Source organism: Pogona vitticeps, chromosome 2 (genome assembly GCF_051106095.1).
Source record: "Pogona vitticeps strain Pit_001003342236 chromosome 2, PviZW2.1, whole genome shotgun sequence".
Lineage (NCBI taxonomy): Eukaryota > Metazoa > Chordata > Lepidosauria > Squamata > Agamidae > Pogona > Pogona vitticeps.
Genome location: NC_135784.1, coordinates 87583035 through 87608824, shown reverse-complemented (window position 1 = coordinate 87608824; position 25790 = coordinate 87583035). Strand labels below are relative to the sequence as shown.

At 41.4% G+C, this 25790-nt stretch overlaps 1 protein-coding gene across 2 annotated transcripts in view; it reads left to right on the top strand.

The window, feature by feature from the left end:
* The first annotated feature begins 584 nt into the window (after nt 1–584).
* HRH2 (histamine receptor H2) overlaps nt 585–25790 on the top strand; it is a 44372-nt gene continuing 19166 nt past the window's right edge. For both annotated transcript variants that reach the window (XM_020791206.3, XM_072989972.2), the window contains exon 1: nt 585–4955. The gene's annotated coding sequence lies outside the window, so the exon portion shown is untranslated. The remainder of the gene's footprint in view (nt 4956–25790) is intronic.

Genomic DNA, 25790 nt, shown 5'->3' with positions numbered 1-25790 from the left:
GCTTGTAGATCTCTGCCTCATACATCAGATGTAATATTTTTCACGTGTGGGCCTGGAGCCTTTGTTGTACTTCTGTATTACAGTGTGGAAGAAAAATCATAGTTCGGAAAGAGAGGGAGAGGGAGATTTCCTCCTGCTTTTACCCTTGTTATACTTAGACAATTTGGACAAATCTGATCAAAAGGGCAATGCAAACTGCAGTGTTTCTAGAATACATTTCCCTTCATGCCAAATATTTTATTAGGATGTGGTTAAGACAGAATTTCCTTGCAGGAGGAGAAGCAAATTTAATAAACAAACAAGTCTTAGTGAATTAATGGATGAGTTTACAAGGTTTCTATCCTGCCAGTCTTTCAAAAGGCAATTCAAGCCACAATTAATAATAGTCTGTCATTACATAATATCAGATAAGCTACATGAGAAAGAAAAACAAAGCAATATTGTTGCTCCAAGGAGGAAAACAAAATGTTTTAAATTAGGACTCTCACTGTTCAGGTATGGTCTTTAAACTGAACTTCTATTTATTTTATTCTGGCTTCATTAAAAGAACATTTTCACAATTATTTTTTCATATTGCATTTTGTTTATTTTTCTTCTGTAAGCTGCTCAGAGGATATTAGCTGATGAGTGGCGGTATAAATTTAGCAAGTAAATTAGAGTCAAAAAATCCGCACTGACCTTCAAGCTAAGTTGTTTAGGCAAACGGTCAGAATTATTATGAATGGAGAAACTGCATTAATGACTGCATTAGCAAGAAAACTTTTCACCACGTGGTATTTATCTCTTAATCATTATGAGAGTAATGGGGTGATTTAACAGAAATTATATTGCTCATTGCTAAATTGCACTTTCAGCCTGTTGCCACAAATGTCCCATATAATTGATTATACGGAGCTACACATGTGCTCTGTCTTTCTTGAAAATTCTGAATTGCCTAGACCTCAACTGGCACCTGAATTTGGTAGGTATTTTTCCCCCTGTTGCAACAATGAAAGAACTGGGCATGTTTCGCCTTGAGAGAAGAAGAGTGAGAGTACATATGAGAGCACTTTTCAAATGCTTGGAAGAGCTTAAGGATGAGCAAATGAGATACATTCAGGATCTATTCCAAGGTGTATGTAACCAGAAAAAGGAAAACATACCCCTGTCAAACTGATTTGTAGTATGCAGGGTAATTACCACGGCACAGTGGCAGTTTATGTATTCTTGGTTCTCGTGTATGGCAAGGAACTATGGATTTTAACACGGGCAACTGTATTAAAAAGATAAAAGCATTTACAGAATGAATTTCTCACTGGATACCAAGAATGCAAATGTATACTACAAAAAAGGCAAGTGCTATTTTCGGCTGCATTAACAGAAGTATAGTCTCCATATCCCACAAGGTATTAGTTCCCCTCTATTTGGCACTGCTTAGGCCAGATTGGAGGAATCCCAAGACGGAATTAAGACTGCTGGAAAAAATATCAACAACCTCCGATATGCAGATGATACCAATCTGATGGCAGAAAGTGAGGAAGAATTAAAGAACCTCATAATGAGGGTGAAAGAGGAGAGTGCAAAAAATGGTCTGAAACTCAACATCAAAAAAACTAAGATCATGGCCACTGGTCCCATCACCTCCTGGGAAATTGAAGGGGAAGATATGGAGGCAGTGACAGATTTTACTTTCTTGGGCTCCATGATCACTGCAGATGGAGACAGCAGCCCCGAAATTAAAAGACGCCTGCTTCTTGGGAGGAAAGCGATGACAAACCTTGACAGCATCTTAAAAAGCAGAGACATCACCTTGCCAACAAAAGGCCAAATAGTCAAAGGTATAGTTTTTCCTGAAGTGAGAGCTGGACCATAAAGAAAGCTGACCATCGAAGAATTGATGCCTTTGAATTGTGGTGCTGGAGGAGGCTCTTAAGAGTCCCCTGGACTGCAAGGAGACCAAACCTATAAATTCTAAAGGAAATCAAATCTGTGTGCTCACTGGAAGGACAGATCCTGAAAATGAGGCTCCAATACTTTGGGAAAGTGTGAAGGCAAGAGGAGAAGGGGACGACAGAGGATGAGATGGTTGGAGAGTGTCATCAAAGCAACCAATATGAATTTGACCAAACTTCGGGAGGCAGTGGAAGACAGGAGGGCCTGGCGTGCTCTGGTCCATGGGGTCACAAAGAGTCGGACATGACTTAACGACTAAATGACGACGAGGCCTCTTCTTGAGTACTGTGTCCAATTCTGGACACCACACTTCAGGACGGATGCTAACAAATTGGAATAAGTTCAGAGGAAAGCAACAGGGATGGCCGGGGACAGGAAACCAAACCCTATGAGGAAAGACTGAAAGAATTGGGTATATTTAGCCTTGAGAAAAGAAGACTGAAGGCTGATAAGAGAACACTCTTCAATTACTTGAAAGGTTGTCATACAGGGGAGAAGCAGGATCTCTTCCTGATCATCCCAGAGTGCAGGACATTCGACAATGGGCTCAAGTTACAAGAAGCCAGATTTCAATTGAATTTCAGGAAAAACTTCCTATTAGAGCAGTACAACAATGGAGCCAATTACCTCAAGAAGTGGTGAGCACTCCAACACTGAAGACATTCAAGATAAATTTAGACAACCACCTGGTTTGATTTGTATTCCTGGACTGAGCAGGTGGGGTGGACTAGATAGCTTTATAGGCCCTTTCCAACTTCATTATTCTATGATTCTGATGTCTTGGCTTGAAAGAGTGACTGGAGAGAATGAATGAAGATCAAGAAATCATAAAATATAGAAAAAGCAGACCAGAAGGGCACTTTAGTTATGTAATGAGAAATGAAAAACACAGATTGTTAGAGCTGATCATTCAAGGTAAAAGGAAATAGAAGAAGAAGTGCAAGAAGAAGACATCCAGGAAGGTTTTATTGTTGGAAAGTAGTTTTGACGCATCACAACATCATTGCTTAGAGCTGCCTCATCCAAAGTCAAGATAGCTATGACATCAGTCCAACCTCAGGTAGGATTTTGAGGAGAAGCAGTTTTGAAAGCTGCAGATGAACACAGTGCTGTCTGGAGATGGAACTTGGTGAGCCCTAACAGTTAAAAGAGTATCCAGTTATTATGCCTGGGTAGTGTAATACGACTTAAACTCTTACAATTCCTGAGGAGCAAGCTTTTCTTGCCCAATTCCACTCCCAGTTCTTTTGGCACTGCCCTCAGCCTACTGAAGGGCAAACTGGGAATCCTGTTTAAGCCATCAGCAAGGAAGTATGGATCAAGAGTGTATAAGAGCAGGATAAACTGAAAGGGAGGCATTGTCTCTGATGGTGGATTTTGAGTGGAGGAGCCGCTTTCCGAACTTTCAGCTTCTCTGGGCTGGAGGATACACCTGGGTGTGCCACACAAGCTGCTCTGCCTACTACCTCAGATACAATGAAGAATGTGATCCCTTTGCCACTCCCTCCACCTTCTGTACATGAGATTAAAAGGGGGCATCACCTTGTCCTCTGCCTCAGACAACAAAATGTGGTGGGCTGGCCCTCGGATCTTCTTTTGCTATGATGGTGCTTCTGAAGAACTATGTGCACTCTCTGAGTTGTTATATACCAGTGCCAGGCATTTGGCACAAATGATTCATTGTAGCTTTTCCTGTTTGTGAGTGATTTTTCTATTGATTTGGAGATAACCAAGAGGAAGTTGGCTTACCACAAGTTAAGTTTCTATTTTTTTTTATTTTTTATTGTTAGCCGCCCAGAGTAGACTTCGACCTAGATGGACAGGGTATAAATGTAATAAATAAATAAACAAACAAATAAAGATTCCCTCCTCATTAATTTTCCTCATGCTTATGCTCTTGATATTTTTCTCCCCTGTTTGTCAGTTCCCTTTCACCTCACCTCACCTTACCTGCAGTTTGCTTTTCACCCAAAGCTGCACTGCCAAAATCACAGTTAGTCATTTCATGCAGAACTGTATACGCAAAAAACTGACATTTTGATAATGTGATAGTGCATTAACTGGAATTTATGAAAGCAGGCAAAGCTGTTTTTCTTTGACAGCTACTTTTCAGGAATCATCCATTGTGGATCTTCGCTATTGCTTGGATTTCACCTCCCAACTTCTTAAACAAAGGACCACCAAATAATTCACATTTACGTCCTCCACCACTACCAGTGCCTTTTCTGGAAACTGAAAGTTTCCATTCAGACAAGGGGAAAGGTAATGCATATATGTGCATTGGGAAGAATCCCATTCAGAGAATTGGGAATAAATTGGGTCTGCTCACTAGGTAAAGTCAATTAAAGTCAAACTACCTAGAGGGTGGAAGCTGATGTATAAAGAAAGGATGCATAAAAACAATAGAGATTATATTGCATGTTATATTCCTGCTCTTTGTTTACTTGTGATACATTGTGCTGGACCTGTCAGTAGGTGATGCTGTCTTTGGTTGTAGGACAAACTGGATGGCCTTTAGCTCTTTTCCAGCTGTTTCTATCACACCAAGACTCTGCAGAAAGCTGGGGTTGCAATGTTGTCACTGTGTTAATATTTTAGGAATGTTCTGAAGTGTATGTGTAAGAAAGAAAGAAAGAAAGAAAGAAAGAAAGAAAGAAAGAAAGAAAGAAAGAAAGAAAGAAAGAAAGAAAGAAAGAAAGAAAGAAAGAAAGAAAGAAAGAAAGAAAGAAAGAAAGAAAGAATTCTAACCCTGCCCACTGCTTCCCTCATTCATATTGCAACCAGTCAACTCACTGGCTGGATTGATATGTGTGAGGAAGTGGGAGGGAAGAGAGAAAAGAGAAGGGGAGGGAGCCACCATGCATTGAAACAATCCTGAGTATTTCCTTCTCTGTTCTTTAGAAACTCCATGCTGCCGTGCTGAAATGAGACAAAACTTGGAGGGAAGGGACTATAGGGGTTTATACACAGTGCTGCCCTTTACCACCACTGCTTGACTCTCCTGCACAATCCTCTCTGCCCAGGTAATGCGTCTTTCTTTTCTTTGCAATTGACTTAATGCCTTTTTATTTGAATGGGAAACTAGACGATATATTATATATACAGATAGTCTTTTCCGTGGCCTATTATCCTTGTTTGGGGGCACTGGACGTACACTCATGCATAACAATAGATCAACAGCAATCAATGTTGTATGAGTCTTTATCTCACCATGTAGTCTTGTTAGTATACAATTGGCAGAGCAAATTAGTTTGAGCTGAAAAGTTTGTGTGTGTGTGTCCCTGCAGATGCACACAGGCATGCCTTCATCAACCAGCAGCTTAAATATGAAAAAGAAATCTCCGGCTGGCTCTTCTGTTTTTATTCTGCTATTAGCAGTGTATTGCTTTGGAAGCCTCTGTCTCATTGACTCACTCACTCTGTCTCTTGCACACTTGCTCACACATGGCATAGGCAGCTTGTCACCAAGGCAGGGAATGTACACCTTTGGGAACTTTGAGAGTGAGGTCCTTCCTCCTACTTCGTAAGCACTGTCTTTATGGCATGTTTTATAGTGTGAGGCTGTGGGATTGTGCAGAATAAGACAATGGGTTAGCATTATTTCTTTCAACTGGAAAACAGTACTAATCCTGACAGAGTGCAGCAAGGAATTACCAATCTGGCTGCATCTGTTAGTTCCATTTCTACTTTTCTGAACTGGCAGAAAGTGCAAGCGACCGTATAAAAAGGCTTCTCTCGTTTATGCCAAATCTAACCCGCTCAGTAAAACACTTTGGAACAGATACAATAGACTGCATGTAAGAAATATCTGTAAGCCTTCCTCTACAGCTATGAAGACAAAAAAAATTTATTGTTAATAATGTTTACTAATTGATTCCAAGTCTCTGTAGGCAGAAGAGAACACCTGCAACTACGTACCAATAGATCTCTGGTTGACTTGCAGTAGATCAAAAAAGGATTTCTGACTCCCAAATATTTAACAATAGCAACAAGAAAAAAACTGATACTTCTGTGCTCAAAATTATATGGCTGGAATGAGGGTGATCAGAGTAGGTTTTGTTATTCAATGTGGAGAAAACTCTGTGAAGGGCATTCTGTTAAATTTGGGGGCTCCCTAAGTGTATGGCTATAGGTATATGGCTAATATGAAAATTAGACCCCCCACATCAATTGCCTTGAGCAACTGCTTAAGCACATTCCTTAGAATTTATTCCCCATCTGCTGCTCATGTTGGGATTCTCTGCTGTTCTGTGATTTAAAAAAAAATTAAGCCTCTACTACTCTTGTTACAACAGAAGCATCCAAAATGTAACCAGTGAGTTGCATATGGTTCCCGGGAGTCTAATGTGGTCCTCCAATATCACTGAGTCCTCCACATCCCCTCGGTTATTTGGTACATAGAAAATAGGGAGCTAGTAGAGGACATGGGGGGGGAGGTAGTTTGAAGAAATTGAACTGCTGGATAGTTCCGTGGCTGCAGAATCAGAGGCTGGGAGTTTGATTTCCGACTGCACCTCCTTGACAGGGCCTGGACTCGATGATCCACAGGGTCTCTTCCAGCTCTGAAGTCCTGAGATAATTTTTAAATTTGAGGCTGTTTGAGGATTGGGGGCAGATGCCACCCTCCAAGGCCCACAAGTGGGCATGTCCTGCCCTTGGACTTTTCAAAGTTGCCAAGCACTTGGTTGCATTTCTAAAAAACGAAGCAATTTCCACCCTTACACATTATCAAAATTTGATTGATTGATTGATTGATTGATTGATTGATCGATCGATCGATCGATCGATCGATTGATTGCATTTCTAACCATCCCATCTAGTGACAGAACACTACTCTGGGTGGCTAACAGCAATAAAGGGAAATAATTTTTTTAAAAAAACCAGCAACACCTGCACCCAATTAAAAAACTGACCCAAAAAAACCCCTCCAGAGGCAACAGCAGATAAAAGTCACTTAAAACCACATGGGTCTGCAAAAATATTAAAGAGGGGAGATGCTACCAAAGGCCTCTTTTGAAAGCTCATCTGTGTCATGTGACTCCTTTTCCTCCTCCTCCTCCTCCTCCTCCTCCTTGCCTTCTGGCTCTAATGCTTTGTGCTTTAATCCCATCCACAGCCTAAAGATTCAGAGGTAGAAGCTATTTCAGCAGATAATGCAGGATAATGAGTGGTGTTAGAGAAGAAAAGAGAAATCTACTACCAGAGAGATTATGAGCTGGATGTGGATGAGGTATGATAAGAAGTCAGGTTGTCCAGACCACAGAGGAAAATACATTGTAGCTGAGTCTGCCGAGCAAGCAAAGCTGCCAAATGATGTTGGCTTCAGGGGTGTCCCTGTGTGAAATCACATAGATTTTACAAAGGTCTTGTACTGAATGAGTGCAGAGGATATAAGCAATTCTGCTTGGAAGCTGAAGGGAAGAGTTGTAAGGGGAAGATGGCATAGAAGAGAAAGAGAGAGTGGAGAAAGGAAGAAGATTGTGTACAACAGAGAGATGATCTAATACCCATTGCTGTCATGCACACTGTTCCTGGCACGAAAACATTGCCTTTTATCTGTTATTACAAGCCACCCTGGAAATTTTTGAATGGAAAGAAAGTACAGACATTTTTTAAAAATAAACATCCTTGAATTTATTAAACCCACAGTTACAGACTTTTTTAAAAAAATATCCATCGCTGTCTGGAGACCCAGATGGGGCAAACGTGGGGTACTACAGCTATGGGACACACTGAAGTGCTCTGTGAGGTAAGACAGCGCACTTTCATTATAGGAACTTGATTGGCGCTCTGGGCTGGAAGGCCTAGGTTGACTCTGGTTACAGACCAGCCTCGGGCACTATGGTAGGCCCCCTTGTAAAAAGGGAAAGTTTGGGTTATAAATAAGTTAATAAAGTTGTGGCCCTAGTTATCCCATATACCTGTGTCTGTCTTGTTATTCCAGATTGGGCAGGCAATTATCTACCACATTTCCCATTTTTCTAGATGCTGTGACACAGTTTTTTGGCAGTTTAAACTAATAAAAATTCATTTAAAACTGCATGTTTAAAAATATTGCATTCTGGCATAAAAGCAATTTCTGTACACAAGCTAAAACGCAGTTTAAAATACATGTTTAAGCACATGGACTTTATTCATGCATTAACTCATTCATTAGTTCATTGGTAAAAAAAAAAAGAAACAATTGATAAAAGAAAAGGAAAGAAGCATGGATTGACCTTTCCTCCAATAATTTCAAGGTGCCTACTTGGCTGTCCCACCCTATCTCAGCCCCATTTGTCTTCCAAACAACCCTCTCAGGTACATCATGCTGAGAAAGAAAGAGTGTTTGACCCAAGAGTTAATGGCTTAGTGTGAATTAGTATTCTAAGCACTGCATCACACTCGCTCTCTAAATGTAATTTTTTCCATCAGATTTGCAACAAGTACGTGTGATTTTTTTCATCATCCCATTTGAAACAAATGCAGAAATGGGAAAATGGTATGGAGAGGACTGTTGCGTCTGCACTTGTGAAAAAAGAGTGGTTCACCCACACATCTAATCTTGGCCCCTGATGTGCCAAAGTGTTAGTAAGAGGGGTGTAAGGTTATCCTTCACCACCATCTTTTTTTCCACATAGGAAGACATTGTCTGAGGTTTTGCTGTAATCAGCCCTGAAAATATTCCTCTCACATTATGCACAAAATGTGCTGTGCTCCTAATTTGGGCCCAAGATGTCATGTACAAAGCTAGAGAATGGAGATCTGCTGGAGACTTTGATTCTATTTTTAGAAATGCCATAAAAGAAGCATGGATTGACCATGCCAGCAGTAGGCGTGAACACACTGTTGCAGCAAAGGAGTGCTTAAAGAAAAAGGATGCTGCACATTAACTATTCAGAAGGGGAAATGAGATGAGAAATGAGGACATGTGATTTAACCTTTGTGCACAGCTTCCTGCCTGGCACTCAGTTCATAAATTGTTGTTCCACTGTCACCCCTAGGATGTTAACAACTCTTCCTGAATGTGAATAGAAGATAGCTAGCACCTAATATACACCTCAGCCACTTGGAGAAAGGAACAGCTTTGCTATTCCCTAGTGACAGGATCTGGGCACAGGATACATGCTCTTTGTCAAAGTGTTAGCACAGCTTCTTTTGATATTTGGCAGCAGGAAATCATTAAGATTGGATGGAAAATGTATTCCACCTCTCTCTCTCTCTCTCTTACACACACACACACACACACACACACACACACACACACACACACACACATTTCTTGAGAATGCCTTCAAACAGTTTCAAATGTAACCATGCCAACATGATCTGTTTTGTGTTATGTGCTGTCAAGCCCCTCCCAAGATATGGCAACCCTAGTAAGGTATTCAAAGTATATGAGATGTTCAAAGAATTCTATAGCCGAGTAGGCATTTGAACCCAGGTTTCCTGGATATTACTGAAACACACTTTACATTCCACCACACTGGCACTCAAAACCTGGGCAATGTGGGGTTAATTCCATGCTACCTGTACCTACGTTGTAAGTTAAATAAACTGCATCTTCTGTTATATTGTTGTGGGCAATCAAGCCACCTCCAACTTATGGCAGGCCTATGACTAAGCAGTCTCCAAAATGTCCTGTCCTCAATAGCCCTGCTCAGCTCCTGCAAACCCAAGACTGTGCCTTTCTTTGGGGAGTCAAACCATTTCGAATTGGGTCTTCCTCTTTCCCTGCTGCCCACAATTTTTCCCAGCATTATTGTCTTTTCCAGAGAGCCTTGCCTAATGTGCCCAAAGTATAACTCCAGTTTTGCCAACTGAGATAGTTCAGGCTTGATTTGCTTTAGGACCTACTCATGACTCTATGGTGAGATGGTCCAAAATCTTCTGTTATACAGTCTCAGAAATCATTTATACAAATAAATGTAGATTCAGTTATATTTGGTTGCCTTGCAACACAATAGCAATTGAATGTTAGATTGGTATGGGCTGGATATGACAAGAATATGTTTGAAACCCATGTTACAGACATAATTAGTGTGATCCCGTATAACCGTTATAGCCATTCAGAAGTCTACGTACATTGAAGCTAACTTGGGATTTTGGAGAAGCAGAGTGATGTACTGTATAAGAAGCCATATTTCTATACCAAAGCTTCCTTTGCTGAATTGGCAGTGGGTTGGTAAAGTTTTCCAATGGACATTTGTTCCTTTTTGTTTAATTGGCAGGAAGTAGTTTATTTTCCATTGATTCTGCTTTTTCTATTTTCTCAAGTGTGAGAAAGGGGCAGTTGCAGGTGTGTCTGACAGTGATATCGCTGGTGATGTCTTTAGTGAGGCATAGTGTTCCAGCAGGATGGGGAAGAGCGCAGTATTAATAGGGTGCGGCTATTTTCCCAATGGAAATAGAACTGATTAGGAAGTGCAGTGTGGACAGAATGGTTGGTCCTACTTATGTAGATGACAACAGTGATCCCAGCAGTGGAAAACAGTAGGGACCTGAAAAAACTTTGAAGCAAACTGGGTGTCCCTCTCTGTGTAACCAAGCCCTGACTATTACCATTTACTCAGACTCCAAATCCTTCCAGTATTTGAATCACATCTTATTAGAACCTGCCAACCTTGCTGCCAACCTCATGGGGACATGGTGGCGCTGTGGTTTAAACTGCAGAAGCCTCTGTGCTGCAAGGTCAGAAGACCAACAGTCATAAGATCGAATCCATGCAACAGAGTGAGCTCCCGTCACCTACCCCAGCTCCTGCCAGCCTAGCAGTTCAAAAGCATGTAAATGCAAGTAGATAAATAGGGACCACCTCGGTGCAAAGGTAACGGCATTCCGTGTCTAGTCGCGCTGGCCATGTGACCACGGAAACTGTCTTCGGACAAACACTGGCTCTATGGCTTGAAAAACAGGATGAGCACCACCCCCTAGAGTCAGACACAACTAGACTAAATGTCAAGGGGAACCTTTACCTTTAACCTTGCTGAAAATCTCCATAAAACCTGAAATCTTGCCTACCTTCACTCACTGAAATGTTCACTACAGCAGAAAGGTGATCACTGTGTGTGCCACCTCCTTAGTAACTCCTGTGTGGACACAGCAGGCGAAATACACATGTCTGCACATGTATACTGTCATCCAAAATGGTATGTGTCTTCCATCTTCTTGGACCATCAACTAGTCTGTAAAATGTCACAAGTGTGTATGCAGAATAGTATACGACAGTTGTAACAATGCCACTTTGCTTTCCCCTTTGCTGTCACCCAACTTTCCCCTTAACTCCATTCTAGCCAGAGAATTCTGGCAACAATAATTCAGAAGGTAAGAGCACAGCAGGTAAGAAATACTGCTAATTATACCTGAATTATTTCAGACGGTGATTATTCAATAGATCATTCTAAATAGCCATTCAAAAACTCAATGAGTAAGGCATTTTTTAGTGGTAGTTCTCTTCATCCAAATAACTTTGCAATGTGAATCTGTTCTGTAGCCTTAAATTATAGCAGTAGTCTAACATCTCTGGTGAATATTTCCCAAACTTTTGGAGAAAGATCCTGGAGGACCTGTGGCCCTCCAATTTTGCTGAGCTTATTTACTTATTACTCACTTGCCTTACTTATAAACCACTTTTCTCCCCATAAGGGAATTCAAGGCACTCACAGACCTCAGCTCCCATCTAAGAATTAACTGAGGTCCATCCAGGCTAGCCAGTGACCATGACCATGAATCTGAAGGGGTACAGGTTTCCCACCTTATTTTCAAGAAAGATCTTATATACAGAATCCTATTCACACAATTTGGGGTTTTTGCCATTGAGACTTTGCTCCAGCCCAAATACGTCTGTCTGTCTGTGTAGTGGTAAAAATATTCCTTTGTATTATCCTTTTCTTAAAGGCTCATTTTCTACCATTCTGAAAAAAAAAAACAGAGTATAACCTTTTGAAATAAGACATCCATATATGTGATGGAAGAGAAAATCGCAAGTCCCATTTCTCTTTCTAGTACAATTTATTATCCTACAACTTTGATCATGTCTTCTTTTAGAGAAAACTATTCCAGACCTACTCCTTGAGATTAAAGTAACATCCTAAAATCCCCAGATTCAAAAGACAGGCATTCTGTCAAGAGTACTCAGAACATTCAAGTCACCACCTTATTTTACAGGGCCTATTTAACCATTCTTGATCACTTCCTTATCTGAGCCAGGCAAAATTCCAAAAGGAGAAGAAAAGTGAACACACATACACACACCCAAAAAAGGTTGTTAATATGAAAAGGTTAATTGCCTGTAATTTGGCTGCCTATGTGTTCCAAAGAGTATCACAGGACAGTGCAATCATGAACACTCCAATATGTATATCTGGACTTCTCTGTTTATTTCACCTATCTCAGCTCTATGCCATCAACAGATGCTTCAGATGTTCTTTGTATATTTAGTCTGTTTCTTGAGTGATACGTTGGGGTGAGGGGTGTGGGGAGCAGCTCACCAATATAGAGGTTCAGAAAAGGAAAAAAATCTAGTGTCATCTAAGCTAGTCTTCAGCACGGAATCCCAACACATTTTTAAGCACTCAGCAATTTGAGGAAATAAGTTTCTCTCTCAAATCAAAAGACCCATTGTTGTCTCTAGGCCTGGCAATCCTGTAAAAGTGCAAACATTATTTTGGATAGTTCCCTCTTCTTTTACTGGCACTACTGGCCTAAGTTCTTTTATAACTTCTTTGTGGAAGCTCTCCACATGGGGCTTTAGCTTCCCGGACTTTCTTCTCTAAGAGTGCAACTACATGGTCAAATACCACAGGTTTGTTCTGCTTACCAACTGGGTGAATTGAAAGTATTTTTCACTGACTGCATGACACAGAGGCAATTTCTAATTGGTTTAGACCTCTTTTTTTGCTCTTTTTCTCCCCCTTTGCTGCTGGGGGTTTTGACTTTTTTCAAGCTGTAATGATTCAAATGAGCTTTTCCCCATGTGGTTAGTTGTGATACATTTTTGTAAACACATGAAGGTGCCTGTAGGTAGTGTTGTGGTGACATAGGCAGTTGGGACATAATATTCAATGTCATTGCCCTCCATCCCTAACTTTTAAGAATAGTTTTTGAAATCAGTTTACACAAAGTTGTCTGGAGTGGGGACATTTTTGAGAAGAACTGACCCCTTTAAATATCCTGGAATCTCTTTCCCAGATCAATGCTTCCCTGTGTGGTATTTTGGGAAGAACCTCAACAACAGACAGTTTCTTTCTGTACATTTTTTATTAAAGTATTTTTTAGGGTTACAAAAATTAAAGCATGCAACAAACAAACAGATAATTGGCCAAGACCTTCTGTCAGCTCATTGTCAAAGGTCTGTAGTTTGACATTGATGAAGAGGCTCCATGGCAGGTTGGCAGTCTACTCTTAGGCACTTTTAGAGATTTACAGGACAGCTATGGAACATATGAAGGATGAATCTGGCTGTGACAACCCCAGACCTACTGGGATATGCCACAGTTTCACTAAGCTGCCACCAACCATTCCCTATAAGAAGTCACACAGACCAGGGATGGATTTTTAACAAACAAAGGAATAAGGTTTATTTAAATAACACACAGGGAAAATAAAAGGATCAAGTGAATAAGATACAGTAACGTGGCTTAGTCTCAATCATACATACACCAGTTTGGTTCACACAGAACACCTTTAAATAAAGCACAGACCCTGAACCTATCAGTTCTGGCTAACCATACAGACACCTGAACCTATCAGGTTGGTACTGACTGACACACAGTAGTACCCTGTCTGACACACAGACTCCCACTCAAGCTTCTTCTCTCAGCTCTCCTTCAGCTCTCTAAACTTCTCCACACAGGATCCCCATATATATACAGTACAGCCCCTCCTCCTGATGTCCCGCCTTCCACTCCCCATAGGTTGGAACTTTCCCTCCAAACCCATGACAGACAGGTAACATCAGTGCTGTATGTAACACCTCCCCTCTTTATAAGTTGTTTTGTAGGGGGAAAGCTAAAGTGCTTTTCTCCAAAAAACAACCTGGATCCAAAACATACAAAAACAGTTATACAATAACATACAATACCATACTTACTTATACTTACACTAGGATAACCATATCAATTAGACATTTAAACATTTACCATTTACAATACCTCAAGTTACCTTTATTCATACAAGCCAACATGTTTAATAAACAAGTACATTTAACCTTTGGTCACCAAAATATATACATAGTCCATGTTTCTTTCGCCGTCTTCATTCTTCAGGTCTTCTTGACAAGGCGTCAGCAACACAGTTCACTGACCCTCTGACCACCTTCACTTCAAAGTCATAGTCTTGCAGGTTTAAAGCCCACCTCATAAGTTTACTATTGTGGGTCTTCATTGTCTTTAACCATTGCAGTGGTGAATGGTCAGTGCACAGAATAAAATGTCTTCCCCAGATGTAAGGCTTGGCCTTCTGGATCGCGTAGACTATGGCCAGGCACTCCTTTTCCACGGTTGCCAAATGTCTCTCACCTTTCTGGAGTTTCCTACTCAGGTAGGACACCGGATGCTGGTCACCATTTTCATCCTCCTGGCAAAGAACTGCTCCTACCCCGCTGTTAGACGCATCGGTGTAGATGATGAACTCCCGGTCGAAGTCTGGATCACGCAGCACTGGATAGTTGATGAGGGCCTCCTTCAACCTCTGGAACGCCTCCTCACAGTCACTGGTCCACGGGATGCGGTCATCAGTCTTCTTCCTCGTCAAATCGGTCAGCGGAGCCGCAATCTCGCTAAACCTCGGGATGAACTTTCTGTAGTAGCCCACCAATCCAAGAAATGATTTGACTTTTTTCTTGGTGTTGGGTCTGGGCCAATCACGAACTGCTTCTATTTTGGCCTCTAGGGGTTTTATCACTCCTCCCCCTACTATGTGACCCAAGTATTTTATTTCTGGGCTACCCAGCTGACACTTGCTCTCTTTGCAGGGCCTAGGCCACAGCACTTCCTCCCCTGGGTTAAAGTGCCTCTCCCTGCCTTCCTGGTCATCCCAAGCTTTCTTTCTGACCTTTTGAGCTTGCAGGTTTTCTGCTGCTAGCTCTAGGTTTCTCTTTAGGTCATTCCTTAAAGAGTCTATATATGTCACAACGTCTTGTGGGTCATCCTGGGTGATCTGCTCCCAATTTTGTTTGATTAAATCAGGGGGCCCTTTCACCCTTCTCCCAAACAAAAGTTCAAACGGACTGAACCCGGTACTGGCTTGTGGCACTGATCGATAAGCAAACAAAAGGGATTGCAGCTTCTGGTCCCAATTGTTTGGATTCTCCGCCAAGTAAGCCCTAATCATGCGCATCAGAGTCCCATTGAACTTCTCCGTTAACCCATTACTTTCAGGGTGATAGGCAGTGGTTTCCTTGTGTTTAATTCCACAGATTTGCCATAACCGTTTCATGAGCTTCGATGTAAACGATGCGCCCAAATCTGTGATTATTTCTGAGGCAAATCCCATCCTGGACATATACCCCACCAAGGCATCTGCCACTGTGTTAGTTTCAATGTTAGTCAAGGGAATGGCTTCAGGGTACCTCGTGGCATGGTCCACAATGGTGAGAATGAACCGGTTCCCCCTCTTTGTGGCCTTGGGCAAAGGTCCCACAATATCCACTTCTATACACTTGAACGGGGTGTCAATCACAGGCAACGGGCACAACTTTGCTTTGGTCCTGTCACGGTTATTCCCCTGCCTCTGACACACATTACATTGTTTACAGAACTCCTTGATCTGCTTCCCTATTTCAGGCCAGTAAAAATTCTGTGTGATTCTCTGCTGTGTTTTGTTCACCCCTAAGTGCGCAGCAAACATGTCAGAGTGCCCCCTTTTTAAGATCATGGGGCGATACTTTTCAGGTACCACCAGCTGACTTCTGATCCCATCTCCCCCTTTTGAGATATTCCTCAGGGTCTCTCTATATAAAATTCCCTTTTCCTCTCGAAATCTCACTGGAGTTTCAGGTGTTACCTGGGCGTCTGTCACCTGTTCAAAACACTTTTGGAGAGTGGCGTCTGCCTTTTGCTCTTGGCCAAATCGGCTGTCTGTGGTTAAGGTTTCCACCACAGCTTCGGAACTCCCCTCTGCTTCCGTCTCGGGCTCATCAGTACCCCCCTGAACTGTCCCCGTGGTGGCTTGTGAGCGTGTAATCACTAGCACCCGTTTCACATGTTCAGCCAGGTCATTTCCCACGAGCACGGCTGCTGGCAGAGTCGATGAAATCGCTAGCCGCCAAACTCCCCTCCAGCCTTGAAAGTTCACAGGTACCTCAGCTACTGGCAGCGAGATCACCTGTCCCTCAATCCCTGCCACCTTTATGCTCTCATTTGGGATTACATACTCCCTAGGAATGATATCTGGATGGCACAGGGTCACCTGGGAACAAGTATCCCTTAACCCCCTATACTGATGGTCAAGTATTCCTACTTCCACCCCTGCGGTTTCAAACAACTGCGAATCTGTTCTCACTAGCAAGCAGCGCTTGACCTCCACAAGAGGACCATTTTCCCCAGCCTGATCAGCAGATGTATCTGTTCCAGATTGAGTAGCCATGGCAACAGGCTCCCTCAGTGACAAGGAGCTTTGCTCTTTCTGGACACAGAACACAGCTTTTGGCTTGGTTCCACTCAAGTCATGAGGCACATTTCCTTTTAGCTGCTTTAATTTCTCACACTCTGAGATTAGATGGCCCTTTCCTTGACAGAAATAACATTTTCTGCTGTATTTTGAGTCTTTCTCATCTGGTTTTGGTTTTCCCTCCAAAATCTGAGGTCTTTGTTTCATGTCTGAGGGCTTCCCTTCACCATGGGCCCCTCCCCCTTGCTGGTTTTTCCCTGGTCCCTGAGAGTACTTGCTGTAGGTTTCTTTAGGTTTACCTATCGATTTCCCCTCACCTAAGGGCTTTCTTATTTGGGAAATAAAATCTGCGATCTCGGCCGCCTCTGCCACAGATTTCGGTTTCCTTTCCCTCACCTGGAACTTCAGTTCCCCATGCAGGACTGAATAAAACTGTTCCAGCGCTATCAGGTCTTTGAGCTGCTGGAAGGTCTCTGTTCCCTCCTGAGATAGCCATTTCTCTAGCAGCCTCACCAGTTGGGCCCCCACTTGGGTAAAAGTCTGCTCTGGTTTCTTGGTGAGTGACCTGAATCTTTGCCTCAGCTGTTCCGCATTTATCCCATGTCTGGCAAACACCAGTTTTTTAAACTCTGCGAAATCTTTTAACAGTTCCTCTGGCATCTCTGCATAGACTTCTGCCAGGCTGCCACTGATTAAAGATCGCATAATAGTCATCTTCTCAGTTTCCCTTACTGAGAAGTCCACAAACGCTCTTTCCACGAGGGAAAAGAACACCTCAGGGCAATCTCCCTTGTGGTATACAGGGAATTTCTTCAGGTCAGTCTTAGACAATTGGCCCCCCTCAGAATCTCTATTGTTATTATTATTCTGATTCATCAATTCCAATTTTCTTAACTCAAACGCCATTTTCTCTCTCTCCAATGCCATTTCCATTCTCTCTCTCTCTAATCTTTCTTCTCTTTCCAATTGCCTCATCCTCAGTTCATGCTGTTGGGCTATGAGCATTTTCCTGAGTTCTGGGTTCTGTTCTCCCGTGCTGTCCTCCTGCACTGAGCCAAATTCCTCCTCAGAACCTTGGTCTACCTGGGGTTCCCTCGCTTCACCCATTTCTGCCATTTGGCTTCGAGTCAAGGGCATAATCCCCCCCCCCCAGAACAGGCTGCTTTCAAAAGTCAAGCCTCAAAATAAAGCGACCACTTTTTTTTTCTCTTTTGCCTCAGAAACAGCCTTCTATAGATTGCTGCTGTTCTTCAGCACTAACTTGCAACTGTTGCCAGCCAGAGTCTACCCCCCTCTGCTAGGCCTCTCAGCAGACAAGCTAGATCACTGCTACTTCCCTCAGCTTTGCCTCAGCCTTTTTCCCGCCAAAACAGGTTGCCTCAGAGCTCCCTAATCTAGTCCCACCAATCTGAGGTTACACGTTCTTCCACTAGCCTACCTCCCCGTGAGGTAAGCCTAGAAGATTACCTACGCGCTCTCAGATTGTCCCTGACTAGACCCCCCTTGCTCTGGGCACACTTGCCAAGGCTTTGCTGGACCACTGGACAACTGGACCAGTCGTATCCCACACGCTGGACACCAATCAATGTGACAACTCCAGACCTACTGGGATATGCCACAGTTTCACTAAGCTGCCACCAACCATTCCCTATAAGAAGTCACACAGACCAGGGATGGATTTTTAACAAACAAAGGAATAAGGTTTATTTAAATAACACACAGGGAAAATAAAAGGATCAAGTGAATAAGATACAGTAACGTGGCTTAGTCTCAATCATACATACACCAGTTTGGTTCACACAGAACACCTTTAAATAAAGCACAGACCCTGAACCTATCAGTTCTGGCTAACCATACAGACACCTGAACCTATCAGGTTGGTACTGACTGACACACAGTAGTACCCTGTCTGACACACAGACTCCCACTCCAGCTTCTTCTCTCAGCTCTCCTTCAGCTCTCTAAACTTCTCCACACAGGATCCCCATATATATACAGTACAGCCCCTCCTCCTGATGTCCCGCCTTCCACTCCCCATAGGTTGGAACTTTCCCTCCAAACCCATGACAGACAGGTAACATCAGTGCTGTATGTAACACTGGCCTCTTTCAAATGTGATGACAACAATATGCATGCAAATGCTTCCATCGCACACCCAGGTTCTTCAGAAGTGATGTTTGAGCCTTCTCTTCTTCAAGAAACAAGTTGAATAAATACCCTGTGTATGTGTGTGTGAGAAAGAGAGAGAGAGATTGAGGCAAAGAGAGAGAGTACTTCTTGATGACTTCTTGGCACTGCTCAGAAACTACATTAATAGAACAAAAGCTATATTAAACAATGACACATAAACGAGGATGCTGATACATTACAATTTCATCTTCAAATGCCACACAAAGTTTATATCAAAGCATGTGGATTTTGTGAGAAAATTGTCATGTAAACTATATATATATATATATATGGTTTATATATATTATAATACTATTTTTTTTTTAAAAAAATAACTTTTAAAAAACTTTTGTTTCTTTTCCTTTTCCTTTTTCTCTCTTCCTTGGAGGAGGTGTGAGGTATGGCAGTATGTGTTGAAGGCCATGGCTTTATTTCTGAGACCATATAGTGATAGAGGAATGCAAGCATATCCGGCAAAATCCAAAGAAACAAAACAAAACAAAAAGACAAAAACATGTGGCATCTTAAAAACTAACCAATATATTTTAATGCAAGCTTTTATGGACACATCCACTTCATCAGACATTAAGAGACAGAATGAAATGGAATGCAAGATAGATTAAATAAGTTTCACATTCTAAATATTCATTGGTTATATGCAGTAATCAGGCCTATATTTGTTTTATAGTCCTGTTGTAAAAAATACTTCAGGAAGACAGAAAACAGACACCAGGTCTGAGCGGAGCTGTGGGGAAAGAGAAGAGAGAGAAAGGGGTGGGGGTTGAAGATGCAGTTAATCTCAAGAGGGGAATGAAAGAAATTAGCAGAGGAATCATGTATGTTCATGTAAGGGATATAGACAGTTTTCACCTTAGAACCTTGTGATGGGAGATGGACTTGGTAGTAGTAACAATGGTTATGGATAACAGTAGAAATATTACATCTGATAATGGCTTAAGAAGCCTAGACTTATATTCAATCCATTTCTATGGGTGTCCATCATGCGTATACTGTACATTTTATTTCAGCTATTTACCTCTATATTCTTGATTTGTAATTATTCTGTTCTAAAATAGTGACTTTTAGATCTTCCACAGAGTGACCTGGTAGATTAAAATGGTTGGAGCCAGGTTTCTGTCTATTGTGGTTTCTGATGTCAGATTTGTGGCCATTGATCCATTTCCATAGAGATTGTCCTTTTTATACTATGTAGAATGCAAAGGAGCATTTTTTGGCAATGATAATGATAACATGTCAGTAAAATTCTTCTTAGACGAATAGCTCTCCTGACATTTTGTTCAAATTAAGCAACAGTGAATTACAGGGTACCTTAAATGTGATGAGGAGAAATTATCTTAACTGTGATGTGGAGAAGGGAATTCAGAAGCATTCTCTAATCTGAATCCTTCAGGAGTGTCTTTTGGGCCGAATTTAAGAATGTGGGCCTTGCTTCTGTCAGGTAAATGGCAGGGCGGTGCTCTTTACAATTGTGAAATTTTATTCCGCCTTCAGAAATCTAGACCCAAGTGTACAAATAACTCCAAATTATACGTAACCAACTGTTTTGCAAAGGACATCTTGCTTTGAATATGTTTTGGGTGTTGCTTTGTTTACTGTCTTTTAGTGTGACAGTTGTTTGATTCTTCTTAGTATTTGTATATTTACTGTTTTTTAGCTTTAAATGATGTATTTTGATGATGTAAGGCACCTTGGGAACTTTTTAAAGGAGAAAAGCAGGGATAAATAAATAAATAAATAAATAAATAAATAAATAAATAAATAAATAAATAAATAAATAAATAAATAAATGAATGAATGAATGAATGAATGAATGAATGAATGAATGAATGAATGCTGGGTTTCAGTGTAGAGGGTACACCAGAGGCTTGTTACTATAACTTGTTCAGTGTAATGAATGATTATGAAACACCTCAGATGGAAGATTAGGAACACCATGAACTTTAGGGTGGATGCTTCATCTTGATTAATATTTTTGTGCCACCTTCTCAGCTAAGCTTTAGAATTCTGGGTCTTTTAGCTGCCAGACTTCTTGTTCTCTTGAAAACATGGAGGCTTCAAACATGTCCCTCCCCCCCCCCCCATGTTCCTTTTCTTACAGTCTCTCAGCAGGTATATGACCCAGTCTACTTTTTTCATTCTCTTTGGACACCTTTTGAAAGTTCCTTTTCAGGAATGCCATTACCTGGAAGGTCTCTCTGCTATTTGCCGCCATGTTTTGCAGACATGCCTCCTTGCCTTCATGCCTCATGTTCTTATATAAGGAAATGACCACCATCCTCCCTTCTTATCTTCCACACTCCTTCTGGCACAATTCAAGGTGACTGCTACTATTTCTCATCCTGAAATCTGTCTGAGAATTCTGAAATTAGAACACTTCAGTTCTTCTTGTTGTCCTCAGTCCCTATGTATATCAACATGGTTCCATCCCACATCTAAACTATACGGATTCATGCTAAGCATGATTGCTAAGCATTTTTTTTACCTCAGTCCTGAGCAATATTCTAAAGCTTGCAACAGTTTGTATTCTCTGCCCAAATTCTACATGTTTTTGCAATTTGTATTGTTTTTAATATCAAAGTCTCTCCCTAGCTAATGCCCTATATTCCTATTTATCTCCCTCTTGCTTCAGGCCTTCTGCCTATAAATTATTAAATGTGTGCACAGGCACACACAAACAACTCTACCCAATACAGCATGACTCAGTCCAATGCCACCTTCTCCCATCTTATTCTCCTCTTTATTTTCTGGCAGTCACCAATAGCAATAACTCTCCCCCTCGTCTTTCTCCCCAGACCCTTTGTACATCATTGCTATCTCACAACCCTTTCTATATCCCTCTAGTTTCACAGAGCTACACGATTCCCAGTCACCTGAGTTTTTGTCTTCTCTCTCCCTGGATTCTGTCTAGCCAGCCAATTGTTTTGTTAATGCAGTGTAAGATTATCAGTATTTTGGAGTGCTTCTTCTCTTCTATCTGTATCACTGTTAATTGTAATTGATTATTTGGAGTTTTCCATTTTATATATGGATTATGACTTGGCTGTACATAGCAAGCAAGTAAGTAAGTAAGTAAGTAAGTAAGTAAGTAAGTAAGTAAGTAAGTAAGTAAGTAAGTAAGTATAAGTAAGTAAGTAAGTAAATTAAATTAAATTAAATTAAATTAAATAAATAAATAAATAAATAAATAAATAAATAAATAAATAAATAAATAAATAAATAAATAAATAAATAACAGGCAGGTAGGCATACTATTTTGCTTAACTGTGATCAGATGGACATTTGACCTGTTGTTTGATATGCTGTAGCAATGGGCTGGCTTACTCCTTTTCCCACCAATCACATATATTTGCTGCAGCAAACCAGCTCATCCCCAGAGTGTTCCTGCTCACACCTTTCTGGGTGCATGTCAAGAGCTGCTAATTTTTGGTGCAGGTATGATCATTCCATTTTGGTTCTATTCCAGAACATGCAATCATGCAATCATTGGAAACAAACCAAAGCAAGCTTATTGCTATCTAATTGCTTTCCACTGTCAATTTCCCATATCATTAAATAACTTAAGAAGACAGCCACTCATGATATTGGCAAGTTAAACATTTCCTCTGCTCCATAGTGCAGCAGAGAAACTATGTAAATAAAATTTTACACTGTATTAGGACAGAGCTGATGGGCTGCATTGCTTATTTTTAAAAAACATAAATTTGAAGACATCTACGTGGTGGCGCTGTGGGCTAAACCACAGAAGCCTGTGCTGCAGGGTCAGAAGACCAGCAGTCATTAGATCGAATCCACATGATGGAGTGAGCGCCCATCGCTTGTCCCAGCTCCAGACAACCTAGCGGTTCGAAAGCATGCAAATGCAAGTAGATAAATAGGGACCACTTTGGTGGGAAGGTAACAGCGTTCTGTGTCTAAGTCGCACTGGCCATGTGACCACGGAAGATTGTCTTCGGACAAAACGCTGGCTCTGTGGCTTGGAAACGGGGATGAGCACGAACATGACTGGACAAAAATTGTCAAGGGGAACCTTTACCTTTACCTCACAGAAGTGGAAGAAGACAGGAGGGGGCAATGAGAGGGGTAATTCTTTTCTTTGTGACTTTTCTAAAGGGTCAGGTCAAAGCTGAATCTCCTGCCAGTCATACTAGGCAGAGAAATAGGAAGAAGACGTATTTAATTTGCCAATATTGTGAAATTTATTTATTTATTTAACTTATATGCCTGGCATGCTCTGGTCCATGGGGACACGGCTAAACGACTAAACAACAACAATGCCACCCACACTACCCAAAGGTCTCTGTCTTCGTAAGCCATTTCACAATATGGGAAACTGACAGCAGAAGGAGTTAGATCAAATACGATCTCTTGAGATGCATATGCCATTTTGATGTAAGGATCACAGTCAGTAGCATACCAGACTTCTACCCAATCTTAATAGCTCAGTGGCTTAGGTCTCTATGGAGCCAGAGGTTGGAAGTTCAATTCCCCACTGTACCTCCTTGAGAAGGAGCTGGTCTCAATGACCGACAGAATCCCTTCCAGCTCTGCAGTCCAAAGGTGGTGGTGGTGGTGGTGGTGGTTGTTATTAAGCAACCTTATTTAACCCACACTAATTCACCCCACATGAGCCTGCATAGACAAACCCACTGTATGTGAACTTGTAATTAAAACAGGAATAAGTGTATCACAATATACTCACTGTGATCAATTTTTACCTACCTAAAGAGGAGGTGCCTTGGGAGAGGGGTGTATCTTCTTTGGGATATGAAAATATGTGCCTCCTCCCAGGAGAAGGGTGCATGAACAGGGCTCTAAAGCAAATTCCTACAGATTGAGGAAGTAGGGAGAAGTCAGGTGTACAAAATGAGCACTTGCACACACAAAAATGGCAGGTGACCCAAAACGTGCTGTCAAAGGCACCAACAATCCAAGGGTTTTTTTTTTTTAAAAAACTCAGCCTTGTAGTCAAGGTCAAGGAGATGAATATATCAAGGAATGATATCACGTGTTCCAAAAGAAGCATTCAGGTTTCAGAGCCTTGTCAAAATTCAGGAGGTAAGACTAAGAGCAGGGTTTGCTCAAAACAAAACCTGGGGTACGTGTCAGTTTTTAGTTTGATGACCTATACATCCACTGTTCTTCTCATGAGGAATGAAATTCTATTTAGGTGTAATTTTTACTGCTTCTCTACACGTACATGCACATAGAAAAAAATGAGAGAAAAAACAGCTGAATAGTATGCAAATTTTCTCATTGTCCCAACTGATGGTTTATAGCTATGGTGGTGATAATGTAATGTGATTTTATCTTCTGCCTGTTTTCTTCTAGATGACACAGGCTCTGTTTTTAATCGCTCCACTTTTCACACAATCATGCCTGCACTGTCAATTTGCACCGCTTATAGATAGATCTCCTCTGAACTGATATTCTGGCTGGTTTTCACAAAAGCAATCTGAACCACTAGCATTTCTTTTCTCTTTGTTTCCTAAATTATATCTTGAGCTGTATGTGTGCTGCGTGTGCGGGGCTTAGAAAGGTTACTTTTTGAGCCATAACCCCACAAATCTACCAGCAAGCAATGGAAATGCTGGAGGTTACCCAGAAATGCAATTTGCAGGTTCTGTTTTAATATATACTAATGGAGAGCATTAAAAAAACAATGCTATTAAAAGTAATTCTCATATAATTGTCATATAGCTACTGGATACTTTGGCATCTGGCTACAGAGCCAGAGGTTGGGAGTTTGATTCCCCTCTATGCCTCCTTGACGAGGGGCTGGACTTGATGATCCATAAGATCCCTTCCAGACCTGCAGTTCTAAGATTATATCTTTGTGACAGGGTCATCTGAGTGAACACTATGCTTTATACTATCTTTGCTGCACGTAGAAGCACCATTTCTTAGACTGACTATTGTTATTCTCCCTTTTTATCCTTATCTTAAGGAAAGGATATTGGGCAGCCATGAAGACCATCATTTATTTGATCTCAGCTTTAGATTTATCAAGCCCCAAACTCCTGCTTTTTATTAATTTATTTTAAGTTTTTTATATGCTGTCTTTCTCCTAAAAAGGATCCACAGTAGCTTACAGTAATAGAAGAGACAATATTAAAAGCTATAACAATAAATTATTACAATATTTTTAAAATTAAAATAAAACTGTTAGATATCAACAGGAATGAAACATATTAATAATAACAACAATTTTTAAAAAGGCAGCAGCCTCATTTAGAAACCCCTCCTGGAAAGCCAGTCACTCAGGTAAAGCTTGCCAGAAGAGAAAGGCTTGTAGAAGGACAGCAAAGATGGGGCCATCCTGACTTCCTATAGGAGTTCCAGAGTCTCAGAGCAGCACCAGAAAAGGTGTTCTCCTGTGCACCAATCAAATGCACCTGTGAAGGTGATGGGACCGAATGAAAGGCCTCCTCTGATTATCTTAAAACCTGGGCAGGCTTGTAAAGGTAGGTAAGGTCTCCAAGTCCCATCCCAGAGATACAGCCTAGAAGGATACCATGATCAATGGTAACAAAAGCCCTTGAGAGCTCTAGCACAACCGATAAGGACAGGCTCCCTCATCCAGTTCCTAATGTAGATAATCCACCAAGGTGACCAAAGCAATCTCTGTCCCATTACCAGGCCTGAAGCCAGATTGAAATGGATCCTTTCATCCAGGATCCCCCTGAAGCTGTGAAGCCACCACATGCTCCAATGTCTTGCCCAGGAATGGAGCATTACAGATTGGCTGATAATTATCTAATGCCATGGGAGTCCAGGAGGTCTTTTTCAGCAATGGTGCCTCTTTTAAGCATCACCACTCCTCCTACCCAGTCATCCAGTCCCCCTCTGGCAGATTTTATAAACCAGGAAGGGCAAGGGTACAGCAGACATATGGTAGCCTTCACCTCTCGTAGGGTATTGTCCACATCCTCAGGCTGCAAAAACTGAAACATATCCATTAACACAGGACAAGCAGGGCATAGTTATGTATACAGTTGCTATCGGTGCCTAGAGTTATACGACAGTCCCTGAAGCTAGAAACTGCCTGTGTTAATAACTGAATGAGAAGTCTTTGGTGTGAA